Source organism: Myotis myotis, unplaced genomic scaffold (assembly GCF_014108235.1).
Source record: "Myotis myotis isolate mMyoMyo1 unplaced genomic scaffold, mMyoMyo1.p scaffold_m19_p_2, whole genome shotgun sequence".
NCBI classification, from domain to species: domain Eukaryota; kingdom Metazoa; phylum Chordata; class Mammalia; order Chiroptera; family Vespertilionidae; genus Myotis; species Myotis myotis.
In genome coordinates this window covers 210,056,426-210,078,245 of record NW_023416324.1, presented here as the reverse complement: position 1 = coordinate 210,078,245, position 21,820 = coordinate 210,056,426, and the positions used below count along the sequence as shown (strand labels likewise).

The window sequence follows — 21,820 nt, the reverse complement described above, 5'->3', positions numbered from 1 at the left end:
TCTGTCAAGACACTGATTTAAGGAATTGGCTCATGCCATTGTGCGTGCTGGCAAGTCTGAAATTTGCAGGGCAGATCGGCCGGCTGAAAATTCTGGTAAGTGTTGATGTTGCCAGGGTCTGCTGGTAGGACTCTTCAGGGGACCTCAGGGTGTTTTCTCATAAGGCCTTCACCTGATTGGATGAGGCCCACCCACATCTTGTAGGGTAATCTGCTTTACTCAAAGTGTCCTGATTTAAATGTTAATCTCATCCAAGAAATGCCTTCAGAGAAATATCTAGATTTGTGTTTAGTCACACAATCGGATACTCTAGCTCAGCCAGGTGGACACATAACACTAACCATCACAGATACCAAAGCTCAGGAAATAGGCCGTGCCTAGTGCAGCTGCACACACTTGTGTCATTTCACGGTTCTGGCTTACTGTGCTTCCCGGTTCATAGGTCAACACTCAAGGACAGAGCCACACCAACCAGGCAAGGTGGGAATGTTTCTGCAAAAATGAATGGTCAAGCCAGGTGTCACTCAGTGGTTGAGCCTCGACCTATGAACCTGGAGGTCAGGGTTTGATTCAGGGTCAGGGCACATGCCAGGTTGTGGGCTGGATCCCCAGTAGGGGGCATGCAGGAAGTGGCCCATCAATGATTCTCTCTCATCATTGATGTTTCTCTTTCCCTCTCCCTTCCTCCTTGAAATTAATATATATGTACATATTTATATACATATATACATATACACACATATCCTATCTAATAATAGACAAACATGGTAATTGACCGTACCTTCGCTATGCCTCCCATGGGCTAATCAGCACGATATGCAAATTAACCACCAACAAAGATGACGGCTAATTTGCATACTGCAGGCAGGGCGGGACACCGGGAGCCACCATCCAGGCCCCCGTGTGCGACCCCAGGAGCCGCCGGAAAGCCAGGCCGCAAGCAAGGCGACCCCCCAGGACCCAGGAGCCTCCTTGCCTGCAGCCGTGATTGTGATTGGAAAGCCGGGCCACAGGCAAGGCGGCCCCCTGGAACCCAGGAGCCCATTGGCGAGGTCTGCAGGCGAAGCAGCGATCAAGCTCTGAGAAGGGGGTGGGGGGGCAAAAGGAGCTACAGGAGCAGTTTTGGCCGGAGACTGAAGACTCCTGCTGGAGCGAGGAGCAAAGACTGAAGGCTCTAGCCGCAGCGAAGACTGTGTCCAGAGCGAAGATGGAAGGCTGTGGCCAGAGTGAAGGTCTGGGTCCCGGGTGCCAGAGGAAAACTGGTGCTGGCAGCCAGGGGAAAGAAGGCCTATTGCATGAATCTTCGTGCAATGGGCCTCTAGTCCTATATAATAAAAGTGTAATATGCTAATTAGACCAGCATCCTTCCAGATGACCTTCCAGACGAAGCCTGGGCTGCAAGGGAAGCATGGGTCCCAGGTGCCAGAGGGAAGCCGCTGGGGGAAGGAAGGCCTATTTTTGCATGAATTTTGTGCATCAGGCCTCTAGTATATATTTAAATGAATGGCCAGTGGGACAAACCCCATGCCTCTGTGCTAGGGCAGGTGATGACTTCCCTTCAAGTCTTGGAGAGCAAGCCCACAGCGGGACCCATGGGTGCACTGCAGTAGCCTGTGAAAGTCCACCTGAGATAGGCGACACTCTCCATGTCCCCCAGGGAAGCCACTTCACCTGCTGACAGGCCTGCACAGGTCACCTGGGGGACAGGTGTACTGAAGGCAAAGCACGGGACTGGACCAGAGGCGTGCCAGCGTCGGTGGCTGGAACCCGCATGCCGGGGACAGACGGAGCCCAGGGCCAGGCCAGTTTGTTGGGCAGAGACAGCCGGCGGGCCACAGTGCGGTCTGGGCTCGCGTCCACCGGGAGGCGGCGGGAGCTGTACACAAAGGGGCGCGCGCAGGCCGAGTGGGTTCGGAGCCGGGCGCCCGTGAAGCCAACCTCCAAGGGCCTCTGAGGGCAACGCGAGTCGGCCCGGGACCACCTGCGATGGGCGCGCGCAGAGGGGCTGGTACCTCCTTTCCCCACGGTTCCGCCCACCCAAGCCCGCTGCTCAGCTCTCTCTGGCCGCTGGAGAGCGAGCGGAGGGGGCGTGGCGCGCGCCCAGGTCACGCCTTCCGCTGCATAGTCATGAGGCGGGAAGCTCGGCGGGCTGGGGGCGGGGCCTGGCTCGGGCGCGAGGCGGGGGCGGGGCCGGCCGCCGCCCGCCCCCGCCTCGTTCTCCACCCCCGGAAGGCAGGCCACGCCCCGCGCCGCTGCGGCGCAGGGACGGGGCGGGGCCCGAGTCTGGTTGGCCCCGCCCCCTATCTGAATATTGATGCGGCGCGCGTCGGCGTCGCCCTCCTCCCATTGAGCGAGGCTGTGTCGCGTGGCCCAGCGTCGGCGTGACGGTTGGACGCGGGCGCGGCACTGCGGGTCCCGATTGCTGCAGCCGCTTGTCAGTGTGATGAAGATTGGCACCCAGGTAAGCTGTCACTCAACCGCTCCGCCGCCGCCGCCGCTCCGCCGCCCCGTCCCTATCAATCACGCTGGCCCGCCGGCGCCGCAGCCGCCGCCCCGTCGCCACCGCCTGGGTCTCCCTGGGCCGCAGTCGCCCGGGAGGGCCGCGCCGGACCCGCCGCCCGGGGCAGGGGGCGGGGAGGGGGTGCTTGTGGGGGAGGGGAACCAAGGGCTCGGGGAGGGGCGTTGTCTGCTGGGCAGCCGCGGGGGCGCGCCCACCTTGTTTCTCAGTGTGGGTTTACGGACGCGGAAATTTCTGGAAGCCGCCGCCGCTGCCGCTCGGGGCCCGTTGTGAGGCGCGCGCTCTTAACCGTTCCTCACGGAGCGCGGCGCGCGCCCGGGCGCAGGCGGGGGCGGGGCGGGGGTGGGGGGCGCGCGGGCGCAGGCGGGGCGGGGCCGGCGTGAGGGGCGCGGGGGCGCGCGGGGGCGGGGCCCGGCGTGAGGGCAGCGCGGCCCCGCGGTTGGTGCGGCGGCCGCGGGGGCTGATCCGCGGGGCGGGAGGCGGGAAGATGGCGGGTGCGGCGGTCGGAGGGGCGCGCCCCGTCGACCCCGTGCGCCTCGGGCGGTGCGGGTACCGCGGGCCCTGCGGGGGTTGGCGGGGTGGGGGCGGGCCCGGGGGTGCGGACCTGCGGGGGAGCCGGCTGCAGCCTGACGGGGTGCCGGGCGCGGTGCCTCAGGCCGGGGTGCGGGTTCCTGGAGTTGGTGACGAAGGGGTCGCTTATCGTAAACGGCCGACTGAGTGAGCGGACGTGTCGGACCTGGCCGGGCGCTCGCCGGAACCTCTCATTCCTGTGGGAAGCGGTCGTGAGTCACGGCAGGAGAATTGGGAAAGTGGAGCCTGTTGATTTCTTCCTGCGGCTCTGGAGGTGCCCTGAGCGGCCCTGCGACTCCAGTTGGGGTCTCCTCCTGGGGGGGCCCCTCAGTGCCTGGAGGTGCTGCTCGCGTCGGAATCGTGGCCGGGGACGGAAGGCACCCGGGGGGCGGGGGGTCCTTAAGCAGATGTGCGTTTGGTGAGTTTGATCGCAGCCTTGCAGCCGTCCAGGATGTATCTGACGTGTCAGGTATAATTTAACTTAATAATTTAGGTTGTAAGAGTTCGCTTTCTATAAAAAGCTACTCCCCCCCCCCCCCCCCTTAATAAGTGAGCGCTTCCACTTTAGGGTAAACGAAACCTTCGGCTTCAGTTGGGTCTAACTATGATGTTTCTGACATCGGAAAAGGAATATTTACACCATGCATCATGCTGAAACAAATTACAGAATACGTTATGCAGGACATTCTAGCTGCTGCGGAGGAAGGCCTGAGGTGAAGTTCGCAGGCGGTTGGTGATGCACCCGAGTCTGGCGCATTGATTGGGAAGATGGCAGCCTGCCCGTCCACCTGCCTTCCCTCGCTTCCCCCGTTTCCGAGTGGAGAGTGGCGAGCGCGTCACCCCCTTGGTGTTTGACGGACTGTCCCGTGCACGTTGAGCGCCGCTCACTGTCCGGCGCCTTCTGCCCAGCAATAAAGTGCGCTTCCTGCTTTAGACTGGAAAGCGGCCTGAAACGGGACCTCACCGGAGGGTCCGTGCTTGTGCCTGACGGTCAGCAGGTTGCATGCGAACCCTGCTGGGTGCACACCTGCCCCTAGTTTACATCCCTTCGCATCCGTGCCAGCTGTAACTTCAGAAAAGCACTTCATGAGCAGGAACATTCTAGTTAGAACTTTCACTTTTGTTGCAAATTATTAAGCATTTTGAGACCGTTTAAAAGAAAACCCTGAAACTGCTGCTGATGCAAAGCATCGGCCCTTGGGAGCCTTTCCTGTGTTCGCCCGGCCTCTGGGCTCTCGGTGAAGCCGGTGTGGGTCAGCGGTGTTCAGCCTTTCTCCGCGTGACACACCAAAAACTACATTTTCTGCCAATCAGACAAAAGATAATTGGTTTAACTTTGATTCATTCACACCAGACAGCTATTGTTGTGTTGGCTGTTGTCGTTCTTTATTTGACAGTCTAAGGGGAAGGGGTCAGTGCCCCTGACTAGGCAGGTATTGCGTGTTTTAAAAATTCATGTGGCGCACTGTTGAAAAAAATCAGTTTTAGATAAAATAGGATCAAGAAGAGAACCCATTATTACTGAAATACAGTTACCAAAATATCGAACCAAACTGGTGATGAAGTTCCTCAGTGCGTTTATTAGCTGAATTAGTAACAGACAGCACTGGCTGTAGCAGTTCCTTTGCAGCGGTGACAAGTAACTGACAACTTGAAATTTCTGAAGCAACTCTAGCGCTTTGTGAAGATACTTGTGGTTTCTGTTGGTGAAAAAGCTACAGGTACTGCCCTGACTGGTTTGGCTCAGTGGATGGAGTGTCGGGCACGTTCCCAGTCGGGGCTGTGCAGGAGGCAGCTGATCGATGTTTTTCTCTCATCGATGTTTCTAACTCTCTGTCCCTCTCCCTTCCTCTGTAAAAAATCAATAATTTTTTTTTTTTTAAATATATTTTATTGATTTTTTACAGAGAGGAAGGGAGAGAGACAGAGAGCCAGAAACATTGATGAGAGAGAAACATCGATCAGCCGCCTCCTGCACATCTCCCACCGGGGATGTGCCCGCAACCCAGGTACATGCCCCCGACCGGAATCGAACCCGGGACCCTTCAGTCCGCAGGCCGACGCTCTATCCACTGAGCCAAACCGGTTTCGGCAATAATTTTTTTTTTTTAAAAAAGCTACAGGTACTGCTGGAATGCCAAGATTTTAAAAATTTTTTTAATGATTTCAGAGAGAACGGGAGAGGGAGAGATAGAAACGTCAATGATGAGAGGGAATCATTGATCAGCTGCCTCCTGCACACCCCACACTGGGGATTGAGCCCGCAACCCGGGCATGTGCCCTGACAGCGAACCATGACCTGGTTCAGAGGTTGACACTCAACCACTGAGCCACGCCGGCTGGGCTGGAACTCCAGGATTTAATGTCTACCCTCATAATTGAGTGAGAACTAGATTTCAGCCAGAGATGATTACAAGTAAAGATGTGATACTTTTTCTCAGTCAGGTTCACAGACACCAAGTTCAGAACTTCTGCACCAGAACTCGCCTTGCCCTCAGCCCATCCGTTAGTAGGAATATGTGTGTGCCCTGTTTTCCTTCCTAAAATGATTGTACTGATGACATTGGGGAGGAGAAAATAACAGTTCAAATAAGGGAAGTCAGAACTTAGCAGGCTGGGGTCGCAGAGGGTGAGGGTGAGGGAAGCTGCAGGCGCCACATGGGGGCACTGTCTTAGACCATTGGGACAGGCCACACACAGCTGTGATAAGTTAGCCTTCTATTTTGTACAAGCTGTTTAAGAAGACACTTAGGGAGGAAGATCATCCTCTGCCCTTCAAGTTCTGGCTGGAGTAATAATCAGATTAACAGAAGACAGGTTAGTAGGAGAAAAGCAAATTAAAGTTTAGTGACATACTTTGGAGAGACCCAGGAACACTAGTAACTCGCCAAAATGGCGGGAGCCATCATCTTCAGTACCATCTTCAGCTAGTGACAAAAGATGGCATTGGGGGTGGAGAGTCTGTTACGGGAGGTTCCCAGGCAAAGCACAGAAAACCAGCCTAAGGTTTTTCTGCAGCTTTAAGTCCCTGCCTTCTCTGACAGTGAAAGCAGGACAGGTACGGTGAGGGAACCCCGTTACAGATGGAGGTTGCCCTTACAAATGTAATTGAGTTTTACAGAGGGTAACTTCTGGGTTTTCAGAGCTTCTCCCAGGTCTGCTGTTTCTTAAAATTAACTAGCCTAAAATAATCAATATGCCAAAGTGGGATCCCAAACTCTATTCTCCTTCAATATAGGACATGGAAATACAGTGTAGAAAAACATTTGAACTGGAAATCTTTAGAATAAACATTCAAGGGATGATTGGCATTTGGTGGAAGGCCTGGTTGCAAAGGTTGTCAAGTGAGGCTACTGCATCTGCCACGTTGTCCTGCCCACCAGAGTGTGTGCAGAGCACCGCCAGCCACCAGGTGCCCTTGTGTTGGTGTTTTGCCCCTCTGCCAGTCTGTTCATTTTCTGGGAAGTTCACTCAGAGGGTCACATACTTTCACAGCAAATGTGCTTTCTGACAAGGTGGCTTCAAGCTCCCATCCCAGGGACCTAGGAAGGAGACAACGTACCTTTCTTACTCTATGTAGGATTCCTTGGGAGAAGGTTCAACAGTTTTTTCAAAATCTTGAAAAGGGTTGAGAGACTGAGGGCCTGTGAGCTAGTGAACATTTTGGATACATTTTGTTGTATTTCTCTAAGTGATAGGATTTAGTTATCCTGACAGGTCCAGCTATCAGGCCCTGCCTTCCCTTTCTTAGAGTAAGCTGCTCATTGTGGATTGATGGTGCTCCTGTCTTGGGAAATTTTTCTGCTCAGGATGATGCCATCACCATAAGGCAGGCATCTTTGGCACGCCTCTAGCCCAGTAAAGCCATGTGAGGTGAGGCTATGGGCATGTTTACTGGAAATGCTGCTTTTCTTGTTTGCCACCTGTGGCTGACACAGAATGACTGGCTATTTAGTCAGGTCTCAGGATGGCAGGGAGCAGGCTGACTTCCAGTCCAGGAGTCTGTGGTCCAACAAGGTTAAGGAAAATCGAATCTAGCGGGATTGCAGGGATCACCATAGTGCTGGGCCTGGGGCCAATTTTGGGTCCTGGCAGAGTCTGGCTGCCCACATGGGGTCTTGGCCCTCCCTCTCTGTTGGACTCTCCACTGTCTGCTCCTGCACACTGTCAATTGCATGTTCTCCACCCCCCTTTCAGCTTGGGCCCAGCTCTGCCATCTCATCCTCTTTCTCTTTCCCTCCATCCCACCTAGGAGCTGCCTGGTCCTGTCCCCAGGAACAGATGGACTCCTGCCATCTACACAGCTGCCCCCTTTCAGCAGGGTCTGCAGTGGGGTTGGGTCACTCAGAAGGGACTGTGGATTGATAGGTACTGTGATTGCAGTTTCCAAAAACAGCTTATTATTTTTTGCAAAAATAATGCCTCAATGAAACCTTGCTAATCTTTCAATACGTGTTATATTTTGTCTAAGACATGTTATCAAGATTTGTACTTTTTGCATCAAAAAATTAGGAATTTAATTTTGTATTCTTCTAAATTCAGTTATGTGTTTATGTATACTTTTTTAAAAACTTTTATTTCAGCAGAATTTCCTGCAGCATAAGTGGAAATACCTCTGCAATTCTCTAGAGCAGCAGTAAACCATGGCACTGTTGACATTTGGCACTAGAAATGTCTGTGTGGAGGAGGCTGTTCCATGCATTGTAAGATTTTAGCAGCATTCTTGGTCCCTACATACTAGAGGCTAGTGGGATCCTAGCCCCAGTTGTAACAATAAAAAATGTCTTCCAATATTGCCCAATGTCCCTGGGGGACAAAAGTCTCACCTGGTTGAGAACTACTGATCTAGAACAGCATTTCCCAAAATGTATAGAACCCAAGTTTAGTGGGATATGTGTACATTTTTATGTATTAGTCAGTTAACCTATTTTGTGTTGTATTTTTAGCCAGCATTATTATATTACTACAGGCCCGGTGCACAGATTTGTTCACCGGTGGGGTCCCTCAACCTGGCTTGTGCCCTATCACAATCCAGGACCCTCGGAGGATGTCAGACTGCCAGTTTCTGCCCAATCCCCGCAGGCCTGGCTGAGGGACCCCACCGGAGCACGAATCCGTGCACCAGGCCTCTAGTATACATGTAAGATCTTTGGTTAATCTCTTCCCACCTTCCCCTCTCCCCCCTTCCCTCTGAGATTCTTCAGTCTGTTCCATGTTTCCATGCCTGTGTGTTGAGCATCTGCCCCCTGGTGGTCAGTGCACATCATAGCTACCAGTCAAAGGGTCACTTAGGCTTTTATATATATAGACTAGAGGCCCGTTGCAGGAAGATTCCTGCAAGAATAGGGCTTCCTCGGGCCTATTCCTGCAAGAATAGGGCTTTCTGAGACCCGAGCGAAGCAGAGAAGGGAGCGAAGGGCTTCGCTCCCTTCTCTGCTGCCTCGCTCCCTCACTTCACCCTCAGCTCCTTCCCTTCTCCGCTGCTCCACTCCCTCCCTTCTCCGTTCCCTCGGCTCCCTTCCTTCTCCGCTGCCTTGCTCCCTTCATTTTCTACTGCCTCGCTCCCTCCCTTCCCCGCTGCCTTGGCTCCCTCCCTTCTCCACCACTTCGCTCCCTCCCGTGCCCGCTGCTTCAGCTCCACTCCCGTCTCTGCTACCTCTGATCTGTTCCCTTCTCTGCCGCTTGGCTCCCTTCTGCAGTGCTTGGCTTCCTTCTACACTGTCTTCAGTCTTCATTGGGCACCTGTGTATGCAAATTAACTGCCATCTTTGTTGGGTTAATTTGCATATTCACTCCTGATTGGCTGGTGGGTGTAGCAAAGGTACGGTCAGTTAATATCTTTGTCTTTCATTAGTGTAGAAGATGTTTTCACATGTTTATATAATCCAGCTAAATATGTTTTTTATTTTAAAAATTTAAGATTTCTTCACAATTGAATGATTCTATATTTTTTCTGATTATTTTATGTCCATGCCTAATGTGGCAGAGCCTTTTGAGCATCTCATTTTTTATATTTTCTGTGTTTATTTTATCCTTCTCTGGCCTAACAAGCTTAGTCAGATCCCAAGGGGCCTAGGTAGGATGGTATCACTGCTGGGCCCATTTCTAAGGTGCTGTCCCCCAGCACAGACAGTGCCCTAGGAGGAAAGATTGTATGTGTAAGAGGGCCCTTGCCTTGAAGGAGTGGGGTTTCTGTTTTTCATAAAACATATTCATTGACCCTTAATAATAAATACTACATGAAAGTGTGAGTATCAGCTTTTTAATGATGCCAATGATAGTCAAGGTCTTAAAAACTGTGATGTGAATTGAAATTCTATCCAGCTATGCTAGACCAGCCAGCTCAGAATTTACTAAAACAGTTCCTAAAACACCTTTGTGGTTAGAGTTTTACTATGTCTTTAGTGAACATATGTGGACTTTTGGCTTGGATATATATTTTTTGGACAAATTTTGTTTTAACAGAATGTAATGTTTATGATTTTTAATTTTTTTGTTAATCCTCACATGAGCATATTTTTCCATTGATTTTTTAGGGAAAGTGGAAGAGAGAGGGAAAGACAGAGAGAGAGAAACATTGATGTGAGAGAAACACATAGGTTGGTTGCCTCCGGCACAGGCCCTGACTAGGGCAACCAAGGTATTTGCCCTTGACTGGAATCGAACCTGGGTCCCTTTGGTCTGCAGGCCAGCACTCTAGCTATTGAGCCAAACCGGTTGGGCTCTGATTTCATTTGAATATTAAACTTCAAGTGGTACCTCCCCAAGCCTTGTTTGAACAATAAAGTGATTGCTTGGCAAATGTTTTCCTCAGAATGTGTTATTGGCTGACCCTCAGTGGGATGCGGGATATGAATGAAGCCAGGATAGAAGAGAGGTGACAGGTGGATGCAACTCACTGAACTGTAGTGATGGATAGTTGATTGTCCTAAAAGGTATCTTGGAAAATCTCTCTCTTTTTTTTTTTTTAGAGTATAGAATTTTGACAGTTTTCTTGGAATCCTTGACAGCTCTTTATTAATAATATTAGCAGGTTTAGTTTGGAAAAGTATCATTAATGAAATGTTTTGAGGAAATATTAGTAGCCACAAAGAAAATGTCTGTTGCAGCCCTAACTGGTTTGGCTCAGTGGATAGAGCATCGGCTTGCAGACTGAAGGGTCCCAGGTTCGATTCTGGTCAAGGGCATGTACCTTGGTTGCAGGCACATCCCCAGTAGGGGGTGTGCAGGAGGCAGCTGATCGATGTTTCTAACTCTCTATCCCTCTTCCTTCCTCTCTGTAAAAAAAATCAATAAAGTATATTTAAAAAAAAGAAAAGAAAATGTCTGTTGCAAATGTCTCTTGACTTTTGTGTCCCCAGTCGCTTCCTGGCTCCTTAACCATCTCTCTTCCAGACAAGCAAGCTAAAGTTACCGTAGACTTTCTTGCATTTCTGTTAGTGGAATTGATTGTGCTCATCAGTTAAAGCAGCTTTCGAGAGCAGCTCGGGAGTTGCCCTGCTGAGAAGGAAAGTGGCTAGGTGTGGCAGCTCTGAGCTTTACTGCATTGTGCCTGTCTGTAGATTAAATGAAAAATACAAAAGACTTGATGTCCCCAAAACTGAGTTAGAGAGCAAATTAAAAAAAAAAGTATTGATTTCAGAGAGAGGGAAGCATTGGTCAGCTGTCTCCTACACACCCCCAGTGGGGTCAAGCCTGCAACCCAGACATGTGCCCTGACCTGGAATCAAATGGGTGACTTCCTGGTGCATGGGGTGATGCTCAACCAACTGAGCCACATTGGCCAGGCTAGAGAGCAAATTTTTGATGGATAAAAGAAGCTGTCTCTTTGGACAGCTATATTTTAGGCCACGAGTTGGCAAATTGTAGGCCTCTGGGCCAAGTGCCACTAGAGCCACTGTAAAGGAAAAAGAATGTACAATAGAAACAGTATGTGGCCTGCAAAGCCTAAAATACTAATTAGCTGGCTCTTTACAGAAAAGTGTGCTGACCCCTCAGTCATTTTTAGCTGAAACAAATTTGTGTCAGTCTGGATAAATGGAATCAAATAGCCTAAGTCTGCTGGGGAAATCCTCCTATATAGTAAAACCCTAATATGCAAATCGACCGAATGGCAGGATGACCGGTCGCTATGACGCACACTGACCACCAGGTGGCAGATGCTCAGCGCAGGACCCTTAAGGGAGTGGGCCTAAGCCGGCAGGCGGACATCCCCCAAGGGGTCCTGGACTGTGAGAGGGTGCAGGCCAGCTGAGCCCCCCCCCCCCCCCCAGTGCATGAATGTCATGCACCAGGCCTCTAGTATGACTAATAAAGGGGAAGATAGGATATTGTCCCTCAGTAGACTATCTTGCTGTGATTGGTATGTAATGACACCTGTGTAAAAATAGGGCCTAGGTAAATAGCTCTTAAGTCAGAATAATAAAGGAATCCATGTGAATAAATATTGAAAGCTTTTGTGACCAGTTCCTATTGCCTCATTGCTCCTTTGTTTTTCCCTTTTGCTGGCATTTGGGCCCTGAGAAACTCTGCTTTGCTGAAGTCAGTATATAGAGTTTAATTCTTTCTTACGGGTGCCACCTTGTCCAGAAGCAGTTCTGAAACCCAGATGCCACTGGGAAAGCAAGCAGTGCTGCTTCCTCAAGAGCTTCTGTGTGCCGCACTCCCTGAGTTCTGGGGCTGAGGAGCACTGTGTGAATAGGCTGCTGGAGAGCAGACTCTAGCTGGGCTGGGAGGTACTGGGCCCTGTGGGTCAGAGGTCAGGGAAAGGGGTAGGGCTGGACCAGGCAGCCTCACTGGTCTTCGGCTTATTAGGGCTTCTCTCTAGAAGCCACTCCCCACTCCCCCCACTTTTTCTGTCTTCACTTCTCGTTTGAAAGTGACAATTATAGTGCAGAAAATGAAGATGAGTAGAATGTCTTGTTTTACCTGAAAGCAAGAAAGTTATAAAGAATTACTAGGACGTGTTGGAGGCTCTAGGACAGCGGTTCTCAACCTGTGGGTCGCGACCCCTTTGGGGGTCGAACGACCCTTTCACAGGGGTCGCCTAAGACCATCGGGAAACACATAATTACATATTGTTTTTGTAATTAATCACTATGCTTTATGTTCAATTTGTAACAATGAAAATACATCCTGCATATCAGATAATTACATTACGATTCATAACAGTAGCAAAATTACAGTTAAGAAGTAGCAACGAAAATAATTTTATGGTTGGGGTCACCACAACATGAGGAACTGTATGAAAGGGTCGTGGCATTAGGAAGGTTGAGAACCACTGCTCTAGGAGGTAACTGAAGGTGCTTGCATTGGCCAAAGATGGGATAATTTTTGGGAAATACTTATACACACACATATATATACTACATACACATACATATAACTGTACTTATCTTTTTAAATTAATTTTTTATATTAATCCTCATCTGAGTATATTTTTCTATTGATTTTTAGAGAGAGTAGGAAGGAGAGGGAGAGACAGAGAGAAGCACCTATGTGAGACACATCAATTGGTTTCCTCCCGTGTGCCCCCCACCAGGGTCAGGAGCCTGCAACCAAGATATGTGCTCTTGACTGGAATCAAACCTGGGACCCTTCAGTCCTCAGGCCGACGCTCTGTCCACTGAGCAAACTGGCTAGGGCTAATGTATTTATTTTTAAAATGTTCAAACCCATGAGATCATAATGTACTAAAACAGCCTCACTGGTCACTATTGGAGAAGGCTAGGGAGCTAGCACGTTCTGAAAATTGATAAGTAGAGGGAAAGAAGCAGCTCTTAAGAAACCCCATAATTGGGGCTGCAATGTGGAGAATGGACTTGGGGTGGGAAAGCGTGACCGTGGGAGACTGGTCTGAAGGCATTGCTGGGAGTTCAGAAAATGGAGAGGTGATGGGGGAGCTTGTTTCCTTTGGTGCATCATAGCATCAGAGAGGAATTTCTTTCCTTTTCGGTAACTTGTGTTACGGTGTTTTGGAGGTGCCTACTTCCAGACTTTGTCAGGACATGCCACTTCTTCACATGGGCACCAGGCTGTCATTTTTTCCTTAGACTTGTTAGTGTTTGCAGAGCGGAGTTACATGCGTGTGCAGTGTGGGCATCCTTGCCATGATTGAAAGTCACTCGTGGTGTTTACCTGATACATTGCCTTCTTCAACTGTTCTCTTAAATGGTGCTTCCCATTTTGAAGGACACCATAATTCATAGTTTGAGTTGATGAAATTAACATTGGCAGGCATCAAAATTGAACAGATTGTCAAATACTGTCTTGATTTTCTGACGAGTTCTACAGTTACCTTAGAAACAAAGTTACTGTGTTCTCAGAAATAATGTGTAGAGGAAATGGGGCTTCAGAGCCAGAGTCTGACCTCACAAAGGTATCTTAACCGCTTTGTGCTTCTGTAAGATGAGGACAGTGTTACAAAGCATCTGCTAGAATGTTCTGGTTCCTATTAGTGGGAACCCAGTTACTCCATTAGTGGTATAAAACAACCATTTTATGATGCTCATGGGTTTGAGGCCCAGAATTTGGAAAGGATGCCGTGGAAATGGCCTGTGTCTGCTCCACAATGGTTGGGTCCTCAGCTAGAAAGAAGCAGAGGCTGGGAGTGGCTTGATGACTGAGGGCTGGAGTCTTTTAGAGGAAATTTTCTCAAATGTGGAAGTTGATACTGGCTTTCAGCTGGGGTTGTTGGCCAGGACACCTCTATGATGACTCTACATGTGACCTGGGCTTCTTCACAGTATTGGGGTTGGGGATGGGGGAGTGTGCTTTCTCACAGCATGGGAGGGGGAACTTCACAGCATGGGGGGTGGAGGGGGGGCTCCCTCACAGCATGGGGGCTCAGGGCATCAGAAGTAAGTGTCCAAAGAAGGCAGAAGCTGCTTCACACTTATAACCCAGCCCAGGAATCACACACCATCGCTTCCACTGCATTCTTGAGGTTCCAACTGAGTCTCTAAGGTCAGCCTTAAAAGTGTCTTATGTAGGTCTTGAATATGAGAAGATATTTCTTCCCTCATTTTCCCTTTCCTACCCTCACAGCCCCGTTGTGATACTAACAGGACAAAGTAAAGATTAAACAGAATAAATTCTCTGTACATTTCTGCATTAACATGGACTATATAGATAGAACTGTGACACGGAGCTTTGAGACAGTGTTCTTCCAAACACAAGTGCTTCTGCTTTATGAAGCCCAGGCCACCAAGAGTCAGTGTGCTCATGTCTAAACAAGAGAACACACGATTGACCACAGGTACGGTGTGTTTGAAGAAAAGCACCAAAACTCCAGTTTCACCATCACTTAGCAGGAATTGATTGAGTTAGAGATTTTTGTAAAAGCATCAAATTCCAAAGCTTCCTGCATTTTCGGTAGTTTTTCTTCAATCCCTGGCAAATCTAGTGTCTTATTTCTTCTGTTCCAATGGCCTGTTTATTGTGTTATTACACACTTTTTATGTTACTTCTGTACTCTTGTAGGATACTTTAAAATTTGCTATTTCTTAAATCTTTTAAGAGTAATTCATTCATGGACCTTGATTCCACCGTATACATTTTAGAATAGGGTTTTTTTGAGTTTCTAAAGAAACAGCAGGTATTTTTATTGGTATTGCAGCTGCAAGATTTATAGATAACTACATGTACCAAGAAAAACCAGTAGACTCTCCATAAACTGTTAGGACTAAAGGCCCTAGTGAAGTTGGCGGGTACAAGGTTAGTCCACACAGACTAGGGAGCACTTTTTTATCCAGCAGTCTACCACAAAGTATGATGACAATAAGATATTTTTGACAGCAGCAGGAAAAACTAAAAATGTCTAGGAATTAATCCAACCATGAGTACAGGAGACCTCTGTAGGAGAGGACCCAGGCTCTGGACTAGGGAGAGCTGGCACCATAGAGGTGTCTCCTGCCCAAATTAATCTATCAGGACTTTTTCAGCATTGATATAAAGTTGTTTGTTTTGTTTGCTGCTCCATCCCCAGCACTTACAACACAGCCCACATGGAGAAGACCTTCAGTAGATCTTTGTGGACTGAATGAAGGGCACAGATGCTAACAAATAGTGGGCCCTGCCTTTCAGTTGGCAGGTTACTGTGAGACTTTCTATGCTGCTCCTGGATTTAACCACCATGCTGATGATTGATGATGGGTGACTGTAATCGATTTCACTGCTCCTCTATGGATGACATGTAGGTTCTGTTTCCATTTTTTATTAATAGGGATAAAAAACATCACTAGTATCTAGCTTTTCTTGCCATGTTTAGTGCCCTTTCAAATGAGGCTTTTGAGCACAGAAAAGATAATTTGAGATTATTTTAAAATCAACATTTATTAAGGCCACGAAGTTACAGGCCTATTTATTTCTGTGTACTTTTATGTAGAATTTGCAAGTTTTTTGTTCTCTTTATGAATTTAGTATATTTTAACTAAACTTCACCTTTAAGACAGCCTTTGATTAACTCAAGGTGGTCCGACTAAATATACCATTTTTAAAAATATATATTTTATTGATTTTTTACAGAGAGGAAGCGAGAGGGATAGAGTGTTAGAAACATCGATCAGCTGCCTCCTGCACACCCCCTACTGGGAATGTGCCCGCAACCAAGGTACATGCCCTTGACTGGAATCGAACCTGGGACCTTTTAGTCTGCAGGCCGACGCTCTATCCACTGAGCCAAACCGGTTAGGGCTAAATATACCATTTTTAATGATCAGTCCCAGTCACAACTTACACAATTGGAATCATAATTTTAAGTTTAGTGGATTTGATTTTCATGTAAGCACCTTATATATCTGACCAAACAAGTAAAACCTTCTCAGGTATGTCTAATAATTTAATGTTATATTTACGGTGAATCTCATGTTCTCAAGCTTTCCAATCCTGTCTATCAGGGGGTGAGCTTCGTGGTCAGGGACTTGGTTTTGTTCACTGCTATAATCCCAGGACCCAGTATTTGTGCCCGGCAGTTGATAAACTTGTATAAATGAAGAAATGTTTGCAATCTTCGTTAGTTTCTCTCTTATACCTTTTCACTGAAAAAGAAATTATGTCTAAAATCAATAATGCAATTAATTATACCTTTTAAGTTAAAATCAAGGCTAAAATTTAAGATTAAATTGTCCTATTTTCTTAACTATTAAAGCACCTAAATGTCAAATACATAGATTATTATGAACACCAAAATATTAAAATCTAAATCTTTCACAGGGGTTTAACGATAGATACCATTAAAGCACTAAGTCATCTCAGACAAGAGTAGGCAGACCACACTGGCTAGAGAGCTGTGGCCGGGAAGAGAGGTGAGGCCTTGCCAATTTCAGGGCCGTCTCCTGACCTGCATGCTACACCTTCTCTTCTAGTCTCTATGAGCTTCTTAGCCAGCTAGGACCTTCCCAGATTCATCCATATTGTCTGAGCAGGAAAGACTTCACCGTCAGATCAGATTCAGCCCATAGTTTACTAGTATATCTGGGCCTTTTTAAAAATAAACTTCTCTTATTCCAGTCAGCCTAGACCAGAAAGCTGAAAAATATTAAAATGTCAGTCCCTTAGATTTGGCCCATATTTCATATTTTTGTCTGCCTTTAAGGTCATAGCCTGAATGCTAGTCTCTGGTTGATTGAAGAAGAATGTGATATTTTTTCATGACTGACTATATATAGTCGTGTTGTTTTCCAAACTAGTCATGCAGTTTGTGAGTTCTAGGACTCCTTCAGAGTTCCAAGTTTTACTTCATCTTTGCTGGCAGTATGGTTGTTTTAAATTTAATAATTGCTAGATTAAAAGAATATTATTTTAAAATTAGTATTTCTTAAAATTATTAATGAGTTTTAATATTTCTGTACATGGATAGTGGAAAGTTGTGCTTATTTCATTTGTATTAATCTAGCTGGAACTCTTGAAAGGCTACCAAAGTGACAACTTCAACAAATTATATATCCTTTTTAATTGGGTGAAACTTGTATAAATAATATTCTATGTCTGACCCTTGAACACCATGGTATTATAAGTACATTGGGTTGGCAATTCTTTGACTTTGATTTTAGGGCCCCAAGTGATGTTAGGAAATTAAGGCACTGTTTTTCAAGTTTGAACATAATAGATACTTATTTTTCTGTGTAATGGGGGGAAGAAATGGGGATTAATTGATTGTTTCTTAAACTCAAGTTAGCCGTTGGTTTTTATGTAATGCCCATTAAAACAGATTGTGATAAAGAAAGATGAGCTTTGTTGACCATCATCCTTGGGTCAGATGCTTTCAATTATTTTCCAGTTGCTGGTGGGTATCAGTCGCTCACATTCTGTCTTGGGCCTGCCTGGGCCAGCAATCTGAGTGCCTATAGCTGAGCAGATTGACAGAGGCCTTGGCCAGAGCAGAGTGCCACCTCTTAGGCCCAAGAAGTCTGCTGAGGTGAACCCTGTGAATTCTGCTGAGACCTTTTTGCCTACCATCTTGCAGGTTACCAGTCGGGGTTACATTATGCTAGAGTGGAATTTGCAAAGGAGCTCCACAAATTACGAGTGACAAATTTGCAAATGGCTCTTCCATGTGGTGGCACTGGCTGCAATGTCTATACACACCCACCCACCTGTTGCAGCGGTCTTGAGCAGATGGTACCACCTGCTGATAACTTCTCTCCAGCTTCTGTGGTGATCTGTAGGAATATTGGTCACCATGGTACTCTGCCCATATGTTTACTGAACAATATACTTTAGTTATATAGAATTTCCTTTTATAAAATTCCTCACATGGTGTTTTGTTGTAGAGAGAGCACATATTTTCAAAGGTTTTGACACAAATTTCAAAATTTTCCTTTAGAATAGTTGTACCAGTTTGTATCCGATATTGAAGTTTTAACCAGTTTTGATAGAGGGACTGCAAATCTATATGTATTGAAATAAAATTCTGATCCCCCCCCCCCCCCCCCCAGTATTTATTACAGGCATTTTGAGACCCAGAAAGTTAAAAGAGAAGAGTCATCCTCTACCACCTCCACTCAGCAGTCATTGAGTTTGGCCACAATTTGTATTAGTTGTGTGTGTGCTCTTATTGACCATTTAAAGTAAACTTTGGAGGCCCTGTCGGGTAGCTCAATTGGTTAGAGCGTCATCCCAATATGCCAAGGTTGCAGGTTCCATCTCCGGTCAAGAAACATGCAAGAAGCAACCAATGACTGCATAAATAAGTGAAATAACAGATCAGTGTTTCTCCCTTCCATCTCTCTCTCAAAAAATTTTCTTAAATTGATCAAAATTTTAAAAAAACCCAAAACTGTGGATACCATAACCATACCCCTAAACATCTTAGTCCTTGCTCTTCAAAACAAAGATGTTTCCATTAGCGTACAGCATTATCACACCATCTTAACACTCAGTCTCTCATGCTGACTTATATCAACTTTATTTATTTTTTAATATATATACATATTTTTTTCAGAGAGGAAAAGAGAGAGAGAGGTGGAAACTTCAGTGATGATAGAAAATCATTGATCAGCTGCCTCCTGCACACCCCACACTGGGGATTGAGCCCGCAACCCAGTCATGTGTCCTGACAAGGAATCAAACTGTGACTTGGTTCATAGGTCGACACTCAATCACTGAGTCATGCCTGGCTGGGCTCTTTTGTCTCTTAATTCAGAACAGTTCCTGGCCTTTTTAAATTTGGTTTGTGGGCACATCCTCAGGATTGGGCAGATCTGTCCAGTGTTCATTCTGTGTCCTTTTGGGGAGTCCCATCATGTTCATTGTCTCATTACTGTTAGTGTGACTTCTTACCTTTTGGGAGCTGCTGTGGGAGGGCAGGGTCAGGCAAGGGTCAGCTCTGAGACTTGATCTGCAAGGGCGGTTTGGACCAGATTTGCACTTTGGGAAGTGGAGAATGGAGGGAAGGAGGATAAAATTAGAGGCCACAGGATCTCCTTTCCTGATCAGGGTGTGGGCTGTGATGCAGGCTGATAGCTCTGCCCTGGGGCACAGAGCAGATCACGGCACCCTGGAGAGCAGATCAGGGCACTGGGAGGAGGGCCAAATTTTGGTTAAGGCAGGGACCATTGGGAGATACTCAGGTTGGCAGACGTGTGGGGCCTCTCTCTCAAGATTTTGTGTCTCAAGGCAGAGAGGGCAACATCGTGATCACTACGCATGAGCTCCCTTCCCAGCAGTGGGGTTACCAAGTCTCACTGCCCCATGGTGTAATGGCCTCTTTACGAGAAGGTATCTTCAGACTGAAAGATGAATTAGCCAACTTCATAGAATACCATGGAATTTATTATAGGGTAATTTTCTTATGGGAAGATTAGGGCTGAAGCAGACAGAGGACTCAGCAGTTTTGTGCAAATTATACAATGCCCCCTCTTTCCCAAAACTCCTGTCACTGCACTGTTTTTATAATATAACTCAGGTACTAATGATTGACAAGACAAAGGGACAAATAATGCAGTAGCACCAGGAGCCATCCCTCCTGGTGGCTGACACTGTCACCAGTTTGATGTATATTTCGGTTGTCGTCCTGGCCATTACCAACAAAAGTGCTTATGGTTACATTTTAGGGGATACAGCTAATCATTAACTAGAAGGCTTTGATATGCTTACTAAAGACAGATTGGTCAAAAGCCACAGCGTGAAAGGACACGAAGATGAAAATGGTATTTGCTTACACCTACATCTATGCAACAGATTCTCTCCTCTCCCTTCCCCACGTGACCATGCTCAGCCTTTCTCTTCCTTTACCCTCAGCTACATTAACATGGCTGACACCCCCTCCTCAGTCCTCCTCCTCCTCCACCCATGTGAGTGGCATCTCTTGATTCTACTCTTGTCCTGCTGGCTGCTGCTCCTCATTCTGGGTCCCTCTTCTTTCCAGCTTTCTTACATGGCCCACCTCCTCTCTCTTCCTGGGTGGTCTCATGCAGTTTGGTGGCTTTACCTACTGCCTTAGCGTCCTGGGTTGCTGTAACCAAGTCCCACTAACTGGGTGGATGAAAACAGCAGGAATGGATTCTCTCAGGGTCCTGGTGGCCAAACCTGAAATCAAGGTGTTGATGGGACCTCACTTCCTCTGAAGGCCCAGGCCTTCTACCACTTGGTGGCTGTGTGTTCTTGGCTTACAGCAGCATCGCTCCAATCTCTGTCTCCAATTTACATAGCCTTCCCCTCAGTTATGTCTCAGGTCTTTTTCTCCCCCCTCTTTTTTAAAAATAATTTTTTAAAATATGGGTGTTTTTTTTATTGATTTTTAGAGAGAGAAAAAGGGAGAGGGGGAGAGAGATAGAAGCATCGAGAAAGAAACATTGTCTACCTCCAGCATGCCATCCCTTACTGGGGATCGAGCCTGCAACCCGGGCATGTACCCTGACCGGGAATCAAACAGTAACCTCTTGATGGATGGGATGACACTCAACCAACTGAACCACGGCAGCTGGGCTTCTCCCCCCTCTTAACGGACACGAGTCATGGGATCCTGAGCCTCCCCTCAATCCAGGATGATCTCATCTCAAGACCCTTAATAATCACATCTGTAAAGACCCTATTCCAGATAAGGTCCCGTTCGCAGGGGCTGGCGGTTAGGATGGGTGTATCTTGGAGGGCACATATCAACCACAGCCTGATGATTACTGAGTTTGTATTTCTTGGATTTCTGAGAAGCATCTCACACCTAAAGTGTCCTGACTTGCTTTCTCTTCCCAGGCCACAGAACCTGTTCCTCCCCATCTGCTCTTTCCCGGGGCGTGCGACTCTGCTCTGCTAGCTGCTCAGGTGGGAACTTTGGATGCTTCCTTGACCCTGCTCCCACACCCAGCCCCAGGCCATCTGCACACCCTGTGCTCTCAGCCCCCTGTCCACATGGCCCCCTGCCTGTCCATGGCAGCACTCCCCCACCTTCTGTGTGTTCCCCAGTCACATTGCCTGTCCTTCACGGTCAGAGGTACCCTCCTAAGACATAAGTCAAGTCACCCTTCTGCTCAGACATTCCCAGGAACACCAGTCTTCACTTCGGCCCATGAATCTGTGTGAACTGGTTCCGTGTTTCCCACTCCCTTATCTTCACTCCTCCTTCACCGCTCTGCTCAGGCACATCAGCTGACCCATGTTTCTCCCAGACACTATCAGTAGCCCTGTCCCCCCAGTCATTCTGTATCCCCACCTGATTTTCTTCCTCTCAACACCTGACATTTACCTGTGTGTTGTCAGGAAAACAAGCCATTATTCCCATCTCCATATTATATACCAGGGGTGGGCAAACTTTTTGACTCGAGGGCCACAATGGGTTCTTAAACTGGACCGGAGGGCCGGAACAAAAGCATGGATGGAGTGTTTGTGTGAACTAATATAAATTCAAAGTAAACATCATTACATAAAAGGGTACGGTCTTTTTTTTTTTTTTTTTTAGTTTTATTCATTTCAAATGGGCCGGATCCGGCCGCGGGCCGTAGTTTGCCCACGGCTGTTATATCCAGATGTTAGAAGAGTGTCAGCCCAGCCTCCCTGAGCACACTTTTGTCATTCCAGCCTGAGCTCCAGTCTCCCTGTCTCAGCAGCCACGATCAAGTCCTTGAGGTCTCAGGACCAGTATCTTCTCAGAGAGCCTGCTGTCACACGTCAGGGAGCCCCTTCACTCAGCTCTGTTCTGACACCCTGTGTGCTGCCTGACCTTCCTCGTGTTTATGGTCCTGCAGCCCCTGGCCTTGTCTGCCAGGAAAGTAGGGCCTCCCTAGAACAGTGTCCTTG

The 21,820-nt window shown here is 47.7% G+C and overlaps 1 protein-coding gene across 22 annotated transcripts in view; it reads left to right on the top strand.

Annotated features, from left to right (window-relative positions):
* The first annotated feature begins 2,323 nt into the window (after window positions 1-2,323).
* Window positions 2,324-21,820, top strand: part of PKNOX1 (PBX/knotted 1 homeobox 1) — a 53,106-nt gene continuing 33,609 nt past the window's right edge. For 5 of the 22 annotated variants that reach the window (XM_036351454.1, XM_036351463.1, XM_036351456.1 and 2 more), the window contains exons 1-2: window positions 2,336-2,461; window positions 20,780-20,848. The gene's annotated coding sequence lies outside the window, so the exon portion shown is untranslated. Of the gene's footprint in view, window positions 2,462-3,137; window positions 3,558-5,418; window positions 7,792-14,905; window positions 15,282-19,582; window positions 19,738-20,779; window positions 20,849-21,820 lie in introns of those variants that run through there. The other 17 variants (XM_036351461.1, XM_036351460.1, XM_036351464.1 and 14 more) reach the window with 12 other exon arrangements.